At 40.9% G+C, this 12948-nt stretch overlaps 1 non-coding gene across 1 annotated transcript; it reads left to right on the top strand.

Annotated features, from left to right (window-relative positions):
* The first annotated feature begins 1288 nt into the window (after positions 1-1288).
* trnap-agg lies at positions 1289-1379 on the top strand. Its single transcript is given in 2 exon segments — positions 1289-1324; positions 1344-1379. It is a non-coding gene; the product is annotated as a tRNA-Pro (tRNA).
* The last annotated feature ends 11569 nt before the right edge of the window (positions 1380-12948 follow it).

The raw sequence follows: 12948 nt of genomic DNA, 5'->3' as shown, positions 1-12948 counted from the left end.
TGGCCAATAATCCCTTAGGTGAAACTGATCATTCACTTCAAGGCTGATTGTGGTTGTGCAAATTATCTCCTGCATTAGCCTACGATATACATTCACTACACTTCACAGTAAATCTTGTGACATGATTTGAAGTGGTTTTGAGACATGATAATAATAATAATCCTTTCATTTCATATAGTGCCTTATCATGTTGTTGAGACGTCACAAAGTGCTTCACCCAATATTTTGTAAAGTTTAGTGACTGTGTATTTTGTGGGTGAAACACAGCAGCCAATAGCCAATAAGCACATTGCAGTGTCCCACAAACAGTGGTGGATTGAGTAACCAATTTTTTTTGAGGGATTATGGAAAGCAATCCACCAATCGACTAACAACCAGGTTCCTACTTACTGTTAGGTAAACGGAGGTAGGTGGAGTAAGGAAACTTGCCGAAGGTTTCTGTGTAATGAATGATGCCAGACAACCGAGCAAAACCTGTGGCATACATGGTTGCATCCTCCACGCTAGAGTTGGGTATTTGTTATTAAGCCGTTTGCAATGGGACAAGTATTTGACAAACACAAATCAAACATTGCAACAAATTAATGATTTGAACATTTGATAAAAAGAACTCTCTTAAAGGAGCACTGCCATCCTGCTGGGTGGGCAAATAGTGATTAATTAGTATGATGGGCTGAAAGAGTCTAATCTGTTACTGGTAGCCCTAACAAAATACTATTCAAGGTATTAGAAAATGGAGTCACCAATGTTGTCTTAATAAATAATAATAATAATTCTTGCATCTGTTATAGCATCTTCTCATGTTGTCGAAAGATCCCAAAGAGCTTGACAGGAATTTTACTGTGAATTTTCATGGCTATCCCGTTCATAGGTGAACACAGCAGATAATTTTGCGGAAAGAAATGTCCCACAAACAGCCATGACGTTGAATGACCAATTTTATCTGGGGATTGTTGGCCAGGACACTGGGAGGCATTTGCTTCGCTTCCTGAAAAGGGCCGTGTGATTGATCTTTAATGTTCACCTGAAGAGGACATTGTTTTTAATAAGCGTCTGTTTAAATCATTTATACAACACTAAATACAAAAGGACATTTGTTATGCTGGTTGTTACAATTCCATTAAACAGAGTAATCCTCTCAATGGGTTAATAAAAACAGCAAAACAGCAGCAGTTACTGCATTGAACCAGCACCTAGTGTAATTTGAACTGCGGCAGCAACCAAACTCCAGCTACGTGGCATCTCACACAGAACTTTCCACATCTGGAGCTGCACCACAACCAGACAGGGCTCGTTGGTCTAGGGGTATGATTCTCGCTTAGGGAGTTTGAACCTAAGGAATATGCGAGAGGTCCCGGGTTCAAATCCCGGACGAGCCCTCTTTTTTCACCTTTCTACTGATAAAAATTCTGCTGAAACAACACAGCGCTTTCCAATTTCCTCCAAACTTCATCATTGTTAAACCCATGGAACTGAATTGTATTTCAAGTGTCAGTTTAATAAGCTTCTTACAACTGATTCACATTCAGGAGCTAGAGAACATTTGCGGTTTTACAATGACTTTGAATGTATTCGCTCCTAATCTTCAAACAATTTTTCCAGTTGCTGCATTAAACAACATTCATTGCACTATGTAGTTATAGGCTGAATGATAAATGAGCACAAATGGAATTTATTAAAAGTAAACTAACTGGCAAACAACTGGGTATCTTGTGACTTTGCCTATGGGGATATTTTGTGTAAATTGAACAGATATATGAATATATAAAGGAATAGCCTGATAAATGATAAATGGAGTGTAATATAAAAAATGTCATGAAATGAATACATTTAGAATTAAATATTTACAAAATCAGAGACGAATCGCAAAACACAATATTGAAAATATATTACACACATAAAAATAATTTAAAATGCATAAAAGAACATTTTAATATTTTAAATCTAATATATAATCCGCCTTATCTATCCTATATAATGTCTTGAAGGCCATTCTAATTTCACAGCTGAAACAGTTTGCTGTTACAGGCATGCAGCAATTCATAACGACTGAATTTCACTCCAGAGTGGTTTTGTATCAGTAATAAATACAGACAATAAAAAGCTGCTGACAGAATATAAATGTTGAAAATGATCAACTTTGCTAAATTAAAGGGATTCATAATATGTATCTACTCATTGCAACAATCAGTTCAATCTCAGAGAGTTAGGGATTCACGGACGTTATACAATGGATATTTTGGAGCCTCGAGTTCAGAAGTCTTTCCATTGGCTCTCTGCTTCTCTGTATCCTTGGAGAAGATATAGAGGACATTCACTCGGGCTTCAGTTATGAGAGATACGAGAGAATCTGGGGTTGTTCTTATTGAAACAGATATTAAGAGGCGACCTAACAGAGGTATACACATTTCGGAGAGATTTTAGTGATAATAATACTTGTATTTGGATAAACTAATTAGGAAGAAATTATTTCCACTGGTCAGGGAGTCAGTAACGACTGCAGGAGGTCCGAATGTACCCCCAAAAAAAGGGAATTGGTTTTACACAAAGAGTTACTGGTATTAAGCCCTGGGGGATTGAGATCTGGGAGGGGGGAGGGTGGGGGTAGGAGGGTGGCCCAAGGCACGGTTGAAAAAGAAGGTCTTGAGGCATGCCTTAAAGGAGGCAAGAGAGGGAGTGAGACACAGGGAATGTGGTTGGAGTTCCAGAGGATGGGAGCAGAGAAGCTGAAGGCCCAACTGCCACTGGTGGGGCGGGACGTGGGGGAAGGCACTGAACGGAGGAAGTGGACAGGTGGATAAGGGGTTAGCAGGTTAGAAAGGTAGGAGGGGGCAAGGCCATGGAGGGGCTTGAAGTTGAGGATGAGAATTTTGAACTCGATCCTCTGAAGGATGGGGAGCCAGTGTAGCTGGGTAAGGGTGGGGGTGAAGGGGTCACGGAGCCTGGTGTGGGAGAGAACCCGAGCTGCAGAGTTCTGGATGATCTGCAGCTTGTGGAGGGAAGAGTTGGGAAGGTTGACAAGCAGGGTGTTGGCATAGTCGAGCCAGGTTGTGATAAATAACAATTTTTTTAAAGTAATTATTACCACTGGAAAAGCGATCCACCAATCGACCAACAACCGGTTCCTACTTACCGATTGTTAGTCGATTAGGTAAACAGAGGCGTGTGGAGTAAAGAAACTTGCCCAACATTTCGCCCTGCCCGGGATTCAAACACAGGTCTCTTGTTCTGCTCTAACCACTGAGCTACAGTATATAATAATAATAATAATCCTTACATTTGGTATAGCGCTTTTCACGTCGGGAGGACGTCCCAAAGCGCTTCACAGAACACACTGTAAAGTGAATTGACTGTATATTTGTGGGCGAACGCGGCAGCCAATTGCACACAGCAATGTCCCACAAACAGTCGTAGATTGAAAATGACCAATTTATTATTGCTTTTGGTTTTGGAGGGATTATTATTAGGCGTCTGGAGTAAGGAAAGTTGCCCAAGGTTTCGCCCTGACCTGCCTGGAATTGAACTCAGGTCTCTCACTTGCAAAGCAAGTGCACTAACCACCGAGCTACAGGACTCCACGGGGGGAAAGGACAGTAGAGTGGGACTGAATGGATGGTTCTTTCAGAGGGCTAACACAGATACAATGAGCTGAATGGCCTTCTGCATTATAAAATTCTATGACTTGTGCTGTCTTGTGCTGCAAGGCTGAACACATTATACGTTATGAAACAAACATTACGTCCTATGAATATTCGAGTATAATGGAGGGAACGCAAGGACGAGGAATGAAGAGAGATTTTGAACAAAGAAAATGAAAATACTAGAATGACAAAAAAGGATTTGAAATTCATCAAGGCGACTGAAACACTGACAAACACGTGCAACAGATCTATTCAGCCAGCACTAAGCTTACTTTACATTTGGAAGACTGGGAGATCAGGAAGAGGATGAATCCAATGTATTAAAAGATCAAGCACCAAGACACTGTTTCTACTAGGACTTGCAGATTTTGTTGTGATAAGACATCATTGCCATGGGTTCACCCACTCAATGGTCATACATAAACTGCATGGGCTAAAGAGTATTGGCTGCCGTGTTCCTCCCACAAAATATCGTCACTACACTTTACAGTATATTCTGCGAAGCGAATACATTGTAAGGCACTATATCAAATGCAAGGATTGCTATTGTTACTGGAGCAGAACCATTCCAACATGTTCTAGCGTTTTCATACAATGGGGAAAGTTTGGAGCTCAGAGGAATCACTTTGCCTTTGGGTCAGAAGATTGAAGATTCCAAGTACATGGAGAGAATACGAGAGACGCCTGAATATACCAGGGTGAAGGGAAAGGGAGAATATAGGAACTGACTGCTGCACCTATAATTAAACACAGTGAAATGATCTCGATGATTAACTATAATTACTGTTGTTTGTTTTTCCAAATGTACCTTTTCAAATGGTTCACTAATCAATTTCAGGCTAATTCCATCAAATTGTGACCAAGTGACTGAAAATTCCAGTACGTTCAGTCAGACTTAACATGTTTGCTACACGTGGTGTACACTGGGTGTAGAAATGAATTTTTATCAGGCTAAAATAAAGCGCTTGCATTTTATCATTTTTTTATTACTTCAATTTGTTTCACAGGGTTGCAGTGCCTTATGTGCAGTGACTGTTTCTGTAGGTGAACGTGCCAAAATACTGAGCTCCAAAATGAAATTGAAATCAGAATCATTGTTCAATAGAAATGTTGGCTATCATTAAAATACACATTGTTTTCAAGAATTTTAGAAAAAGGCTATAGACTGACATACTTATTCAATGCCTTCATTATAACCCTTGTGAAATTTGAATAAAATCCTTTCTTTTCTTTAGCTTTATACATGGTTCCTCGCCATTATTTCTGATGACTTTTAGTTATAGTTCTTTTGGAATATGTTTCTTTACAGCTCAGAAGTTAAGGATTACATATTTTGCTACATAATATGCGTTGACAGAAACGTTGTGTTTAGAACCATTCTCAAGGCTCACACAGAATTAAAGTGATTGGATTCAGTCAAAAGCTCTTTCCCGACTATTTAAGAGAATGTCTCTGCAGATTGTTTTTTTTAAAAAAGGGAGAAGCACAGAAAGATAGCAATTCCTCTTGGGTCTTGAATTACTGCATTTATAAAGCATTGTTGGAGCATCCAGAACTTGGCAAATTCTTAACAACAACCATAACTTTGAAGCCGTTTTTCTGCAAGTTCCTTAGTTAAGGATTTCAGTTAAGAGGTAAGTCTGGCTCAGTCGGATGTACTCTCACCTCTGAGTCAGAAGGCTTTTGGGTTCAAGCCACATACTTGGACTCGAGGCTGACTGTCCAACACCATGCTGGGACCAAGATCCAAACTGCTTTGATTCCTAGTAACTCATTCTAAGTGCTGGTTGTTCTGTGTATAAATCACTGATGTTTTCCTAAATTTGACACAGCACAGCATTCTTCTGCATGGCCTCGAGCGTGAATCCAAGTGGCTCCAGCTTTCGTGAGACCAGATTATAGCAAACTGGGAGCAAGATGCAGACTCCAACATTAACTGGAAAGAGGTTGCAATTTTAGATAAGTTATAGACTGAAATTACATTTTGACTGTGGATCTGAGTTGAGGAATGGTTTGTGTAGAAGACTGGAAAGATCCTGAAATCTAGTGCTAATGGAATACTGATATTAGGATTGATATGAGTAATTGTATGAATTCTAGTACAGAGTGCAAAGTCTTTCTGTGCAGTAATGAAACATGCGCTGTGCACAGCTGGGTGAAACCTCTTCATCAATAACCACCACCAATCCGGTCCCATGTTGCCAGGAATTGTTGTATCAAAATCTTTGATCAGGGCAAATTATAAATAACAATAATGATAATAATTTTTCTTGCATTTGGTGCAGGGTCTTTCATGTCAAGAGGATGTCTTAAAATGCTTCACATGATACACTGTAAAATGTAGTGACTCTGTATTAGTAGCTGAAAGTGGCAGCCAATTTGCAAACAGCAATGCTCCACAAACAACCATGAAACGAATGGTCAATTTTATTTGGGGGATTGTTGGCTTGGACATCGAGAGAAACTCCTTACTTTTTTCGAATAGTGCCATTGAATCTTTAATATCAATCGGAACAGGCAATTTGGGATCGTGGTTTAACTTCTCGCCCGAACGATGGCATCTCTAACAATGTAGCACATCCTCAGCACCGAACTGGAGTGTCAGCCTAGGCTATGTGAACTCAAGGTCTCAAAGTTGACTTTAACCCACAACCTTCCGATTCAGAGGAGAGAGCGCTATCGACTGAGCCAGACTGACAAAGAGATGCTGCCCAGTGGATCTGCATTGATCGTGGGTGCTGGGGGGTGTTGTGGAGTAAGAAGATCAGCATGCAGCTTCCATTCCTATGCCCCCCAAAACGAGGATGTATTACCATTACAAAGGCAAAACGTGTGTGATCCCAAAAATGCAATAGATTTCAGTTGCCCCACTTCACTTCCTGGTGATGTGTTGAAATCTGACATAATAACAAGAGATAAATGCAGAAAAATGGATGCCTATTTGAAAGATTTAGACTTGGCACAAGATGTTCAGCTCCCCAGCAAAGAGAAAAAGCAAGAAATATTTTTCTTGGTTCCTGTTCTGTAACTGGTTGCTATAAACTGTCAGACCACAGCGTGGGGTGATTTAACTCCAATATCCTTTCCCTCCTGTGCTCATTACCTTGTCTTGACGGTACAGATAAGGTGAGACTGAGTATTCTCCGCGTGAGCGGAGCCCATACCTCATCGATCAGTGCCACTGTGCAGCCTCACTAACCTGGCGATGTAACACAATCACATGAATCAGGTTGCTCTGCATTGACCTTACGTCAATCACTCTATTATATTTAAAAAACAGCAACGATCCAATGTGGAACAAAGTAACCTCGACGCCCGCACTGTATTTGTTATGAGAATGTTAAAGAGCATGGCCTATAATGTGTGGTTGGAGGAGAAAAAAAAGTTTGCATTTGCCCCTAGTGAGGAACAATTGCAGGACCTTGAGTGGAACATGTCCAGGGGATTTGCGTGGAGAGTAACCAGGCAATTAACCTTCGGAAATCAGCTGGGATTGTAACTAGGCACAGAAGCTGTGTCAGCAGCTGCGTTCACTGCAGAGAGATGCACAAAAAGCATGGGCTTTGAATGAATCTCTCAGCTATCTGAGTGTAATTTCACCCCCTTCACACTTCACCAATATCTCATTAACACCGGCAGTTTGATGATACTTTAATGATTTGATTATTCATGAATATCACCTGTAGGCAAAGACAGATGGAATCAAATAATTGCACTGTCATCACTGAAGAAAAGGAATCCATAAAGTGCACGGGGCCGTGTGAAGCCACGCACAATTATATCTCCCACTTGTTCTTCATTGACGGTCTCTGAATGAATGATATGAACATTCACCTGATACGGAAAAAAAGTGGCTTCCATTGAAGCCGCTGTAAAAAAAAGATCCACATTTTTTGCTTCCAATTTACTTCCCTGTTTTCTTGAAAGTGTTGATTTACATTGGGAATGTTGCAGGGACTGTATGTGTCTGTATGTGTGTGTTTGGTGGTGGGGGCTGGGTAATGGATGGGGGAGGGAGGCGGGCGGGGGGGGGGGGAAGGACAGTTTTAGCATTAATATCAGCTGCCCTCCAGCACTTGGTCCAAGTGACCATCTTTCTGTACTTGAGCCAAGGTTGTGCTTCAGGAGCCTGTAGACAAAGGAGGTTATCACAGCTGAGCCCGATCCTGTCCTTGTTTGACATCCATGTGTACACACACACCAAGAATCACTAAACACCCTCCTGGAGTGGGAACCCAGGCTGATGTGCTTTCCCTTCTCCCTTAGCTGAAGACATTGAAACCAATTACTGATTCTGCTGTAATACCCATAACTTCCCTCTATCTCTCCCTTTTGCCCCTTCTCAACCCATTTTTAAACCGAGCTTTAAAACCTACCTCTTAAATGCCCACCTATCTCCCCACTCCCCCACTTTGCTTGCTCAGCATCTGACCCCATTGTTGTGAAATGTTTCGAGATGTTATCATTCACTTCATCGCTACTTACAAATAGTCACTGCACTTTATAGTGCAGCATTTCAATGATGTGATAAAATGCTATATCAAACGCTAGGATTATAACCATAATTTCAACACAAAATTGTAACCTCTTTTAATGGGAGATGTGGAGTTAAATAATGAGAAACAATCTCACTAACTATTTATTGCTACCTTTCAATCCTTTGTCCACAGTAACATCAATGACTGAACCAAGATTGTTTATCTCCATTCAAGTATTGTAAAGGCATCATTCACTTGTAATCACTGAGGAGTTATCACTCATCAGTAAAATGGTTCTCTGAACTCCCTTAAATGAATGGATGTTGATTTTATGCCGATTACATTAAGTGCAGATTGGTGCATAGCATTATTCATCATTTTGTAGATGTTGTTACATGTTTAACCTGGAATTCTGAAAGATCACACTCTACAATTGATGCCCGTGCAAAAGTGTTCATCCATACCAGATTAAACTGATCATTCACATCCTGGCTGTGGGACCTCGCCGTGTGCAAATTGGCTGCCAGCATTCACCAACAAACAGTCACTACACTTTACAGTAAATCCTATGAAGCGCTTTGAGATGTTCTGACGAAAGTTCCACATCAAATGTAGATTATTGCTGGGTTTACACTCTTGTCATTATAGCACCCCTCACATTAAAGGGCTGAAACCTATATACTGCGCATTGACTATATCAATTCTGCATTGTCTGTTTCTGCAACAAATAAATAGAGCATAAAAAGTAATAAAAAAAGAGATGCAAAGATGTGGAAGTTGATAATCAAAATTGAAAGCAGAAAAAAGAGAGAATTATAAGGCAGGGTAAACTGGGAGACATCAGCTCAGTTAAACCCATTGCTTTTGTAATCTTTGAGAGGCGAGAAGCCAGGCTGTCATTGTTTTGTGTGGCCAAACACCTTTCTTACTGTCTCCCCTTTTATACCCTTTTCAACTGCTAACATTTTAAATGAATGTAAGTCGTGGCATTTGCATTTGGGTAGAATCTAGAAGCAGCACCTCCTCTGCTCTGTGCGTCACTCCTCCATTTGAACCCTGTCGTACCTGTTAAGGCACACACTGTGCTAGCTGTCAAGGAGTCTTGCTGGCAGTATGATGGAGTGTCATGTCAGCGCATCCACAGATAACATACATACCCGGTTCACAAGGTGATATTGTATTTGCTTCCAGCCACCACAAATACAAGGATTTACTTGTACAATGGAAATGCACTCTGCAAACAATCTGATTTTGAGTCACCGAAAGCTAAATCTTTTTAGGTTTTCAGGCGCCGGGATTGAAACAGAAAGATGCAATGCTGCTTTGCAGATTTCTTATTTTGAGCTATCCAGAAAGTGTTGTCATTCCTTAAGGCTTCCAATCACTGTAAGATATTTTTGCTCTTGACACAAACGCTGTCAGAATGAGTTGGCAGTGTAACTGGGAAAAAAATAAAGACATTCAACACAAACTTCCCCCCCACCCCTCTCTATAATGAAGCTTCTTTCCTGGTGAAAAAATAATCCTTACATTTGATATAATGCCTTATTTTGCTGGAATGTCTCAAAAGTTTCACAGTAAAGGGTATTGACATACTTTGTAGACGTGCCAATTTGTGCATAGCAATGTCTAAGAAACAGCCATGAAGTGAATGACTAATTTATCTGGGGGACTGTTGGCCAAAACATTCGAAGAAACTTTCTCCTATTTTTGAACCGTGCCATGGAATGTCCACCTGAACAATCAGACAGGACTTTGGTTTAATGTCTCATCTAAAGGGTGACACTTCCATTAATACAGCAATCCCCAGCACTGCATTGGAGTGTCAGCCTAGTCGAGGTGAGCTCAAAGTCCGGATAATGGACTCACAATTTTCTGACTCAGTGGGGAGAATGCTATCAACTGAGCCAAGCTGACAACTTCCTGATCTTATCACAATTATTCCTCCAATGCAGCTTTCTCACTCCGCAAAGAAGAAAAACTTTGCAAAGTGTAATTGCAGGAGTGATAATTTTTGTAGGGAAACACAGCACCAGATAGGCCACACATGCAACTATGAGGTGAATGACCCATTATTCTGAAGGACTGTTAATAATAATCCTTCCATGCATTTGATATAGCGCTTTTCATGTCTTCCAGACATCTCAAAGCACTTCACAGATTATACTGTAAAGTGAATTGACTGTATATTTGTGGGCGAAATGCAACAGTCGTGGATTGAGTGACCAAGTTATTATTGTGTTAATCAGGATACTGGGAGAAACTTGGAACTCCCTTCTCTTTCGGAATAGTGGAATTGGGTCATGAGGAGGAATAGTATATGAAGCTTTGAGGAAGGAGCAAGGAATTGGAATTGCGATTGATAGGGACATGGGAGAACAAACAACAATACTATTACAATGAGTTGAATGGTCTTCCACTATGCTGTAGATTTCTATGCATCTTTGAAATCCATTTGAACAGGTAGGTTGGGTTTGGAATTTCCATATGTCGGTGGGATGCATAGAATTCTCAGCTTGGTTTGGATACTCTTTAAAACATGAGTGATGGGGTCCTGCATGGGTCAGACACCGAGCTAACCCCTCCAAAGAGTAAGACTGCATCTCAGACAATGCGGCACTTCCCCCAATGCTGTACTGCCATGTCATTCCAGACTATTAGCTCTAGTTCCGAAGTGGGCCTTGAATCCACAAAGGAAGGTCTTGAAGTGAAATTAATTTGGGAGCAGTCCCAACCATACTCTTTGTGAGCACCCTCACTAGGCACAAAACTGCTGTGAATTTTGTGTACATTAGCAATTAAGATAAGTCAGACTGTAACAGTGGCTGATGGTGAGGGAATTGAACAAACATGATGACTGCAGCTATCTGTTGTGTCAAACAGAGGTTTGTGGTGATCCATCTAATAACACATTAATCGGGGGCAAACACTGCTGTCTGTTGGGTGATAACGCAGACAGAATCAGCTGGTGTGCGTCTTAAAAATAGTCCTTGCACTGTGTTATGATTCAGCTTCCTGTAAACTGCTCTGCTAAGAGCTATGATCAGGAGACTTCACTGTGAGCGTGCACAATGCCCTCTGTGTTATTTAAGGATTAATATAAGTTTCTTGTATTCTATTTCCAAAATGTAACCATTGGTACCCCCCACTATCTCCCCCTACCACGCCCCCCCCCCACACACACACGCATACAAACAAGTTAATTTTTCACACTTTTTGGAGATTCACATCAACTGGGCCCACATGTCTGGGAAATAATCAAACTCTTCCCATATGACCCAGTAGAGGGATTGTTTGGAATATTTTCTCATTTTGGTGATCGCTCCTCCAAGAGTTCATCAATCACTCTAATACCCCCTCTGCACACTTCTTTAATTCTCTTTTAAATGCCTCCAATTGACGATGCTTTAACAGCCTCCACTGGCAAATCATTCCATTTGTAATTTTACAGTTCTCCTGTGCAGGTCAAGAGTGCTACAATCAAAGATATTAAACAGGATGATCTTCAGAGATCTGAAGAGCTACTCTTTGAAGGTCCATCAAACAAGTCATTATTGTAGAGACTGTGCCAGCCCATTGCTGTGCTCGACACCGCAGTATGGTAAATTAATACAGCAAAACATTACAAATACTTGATAGTGCACTTGAGAGTTTGAATATTCCAATACAAAGATCACATTACCAAGTTTCCAAGCTAAATTCCTTGGATCAACATATCAATAATGATAATCTTCATTTGATTCACGTTGGGAGAAGGTCTCATAGCGCTTCACAAGATTTACTATCAAGTGATAGTGATTGTGAATAAAATAATGTATTTTGTAGGTAAATATGGCAGCCAATTTGTGTGCAGCAATATCCCACAAACAGACATTAAGTGAATGACCAATTTTTTTTCGGGGGATTGCTGGCCAGGACACCAGGAGAATATCCCTCGTCTTTATAAATAGTGCTACAGGATATTTAACGTCTTCCTGTACAGAATCTGAATCCTTTGCACAATTGCGCCTCATGTTGCTGTACTGGATCTCCCAAGCATTGCACCACTGCAGCAAGCCACCGCCACTATCTTTAAATGTGCCTCCGAACTTAGTACCATAAAATGTTTCCTTTGACTTTCTTTCCCCGCCCCCTTCTCTGCTTGTCCTTAAAATCTGCTCCCTTCCAACATTCCCCAGTTCTGACGAAAGGTCATTGACCTGAAACGTTAACTCATTTTCCTCTCTCCATGGATGTTGCCTGAACTGCTGCGTGTTCCCAGCAGTTTCTGTGTTTATATGAAAACACCGACGTGTAAAACCCCTTCATCCGCAGTTTCTTCTCTAACCAAACCCACGTCAAAGGACTGTGAGTGGATAAAAGCTGCTCAGCACAAACTGACAATGTCTTCACAAATAGAGTTACTGCCAAGTTCCATTGGCTTCATCCACAGCCGAGTTATACCCTGGAAGACAATGTTATTTTTATATATGTGTGTGCTATATCGTATCATGTAACATTTTAAGTGCATGTGGTCAGAGTGGCTCAGTCTGACCACATGCACTTAAAATGGTAGCACTCTTGGTAGCACTCTCACTTCTGACGTAAAAGATTATGGGTTCAAACCCTCAGTCTAGGTCGACACACCAACCCAGTACTGGAACAGCGCTACAATCTTAAAGCTGCTAATCTTTGGGTGAGATATTAAACTGAGGCCCGTACTGCCTGGTTTCAGGATACTGCTGAATGCAAATTGGCTGCTGCATCGCATTCAAAATTCACTGCACTACAACAACAGCTTGCATATATATAGTACCATACACACAGGATAGCAACACACTTTACAGTAA

The sequence above is a fragment of the Callorhinchus milii genome, unplaced genomic scaffold, assembly GCF_018977255.1.
Source record: "Callorhinchus milii isolate IMCB2004 unplaced genomic scaffold, IMCB_Cmil_1.0 Scaffold18, whole genome shotgun sequence".
NCBI lineage: Eukaryota > Metazoa > Chordata > Chondrichthyes > Chimaeriformes > Callorhinchidae > Callorhinchus > Callorhinchus milii.
The sequence above is the reverse complement of the archived record's forward strand: the minus strand, read 5'-3'. Positions and strand labels throughout refer to the sequence as shown.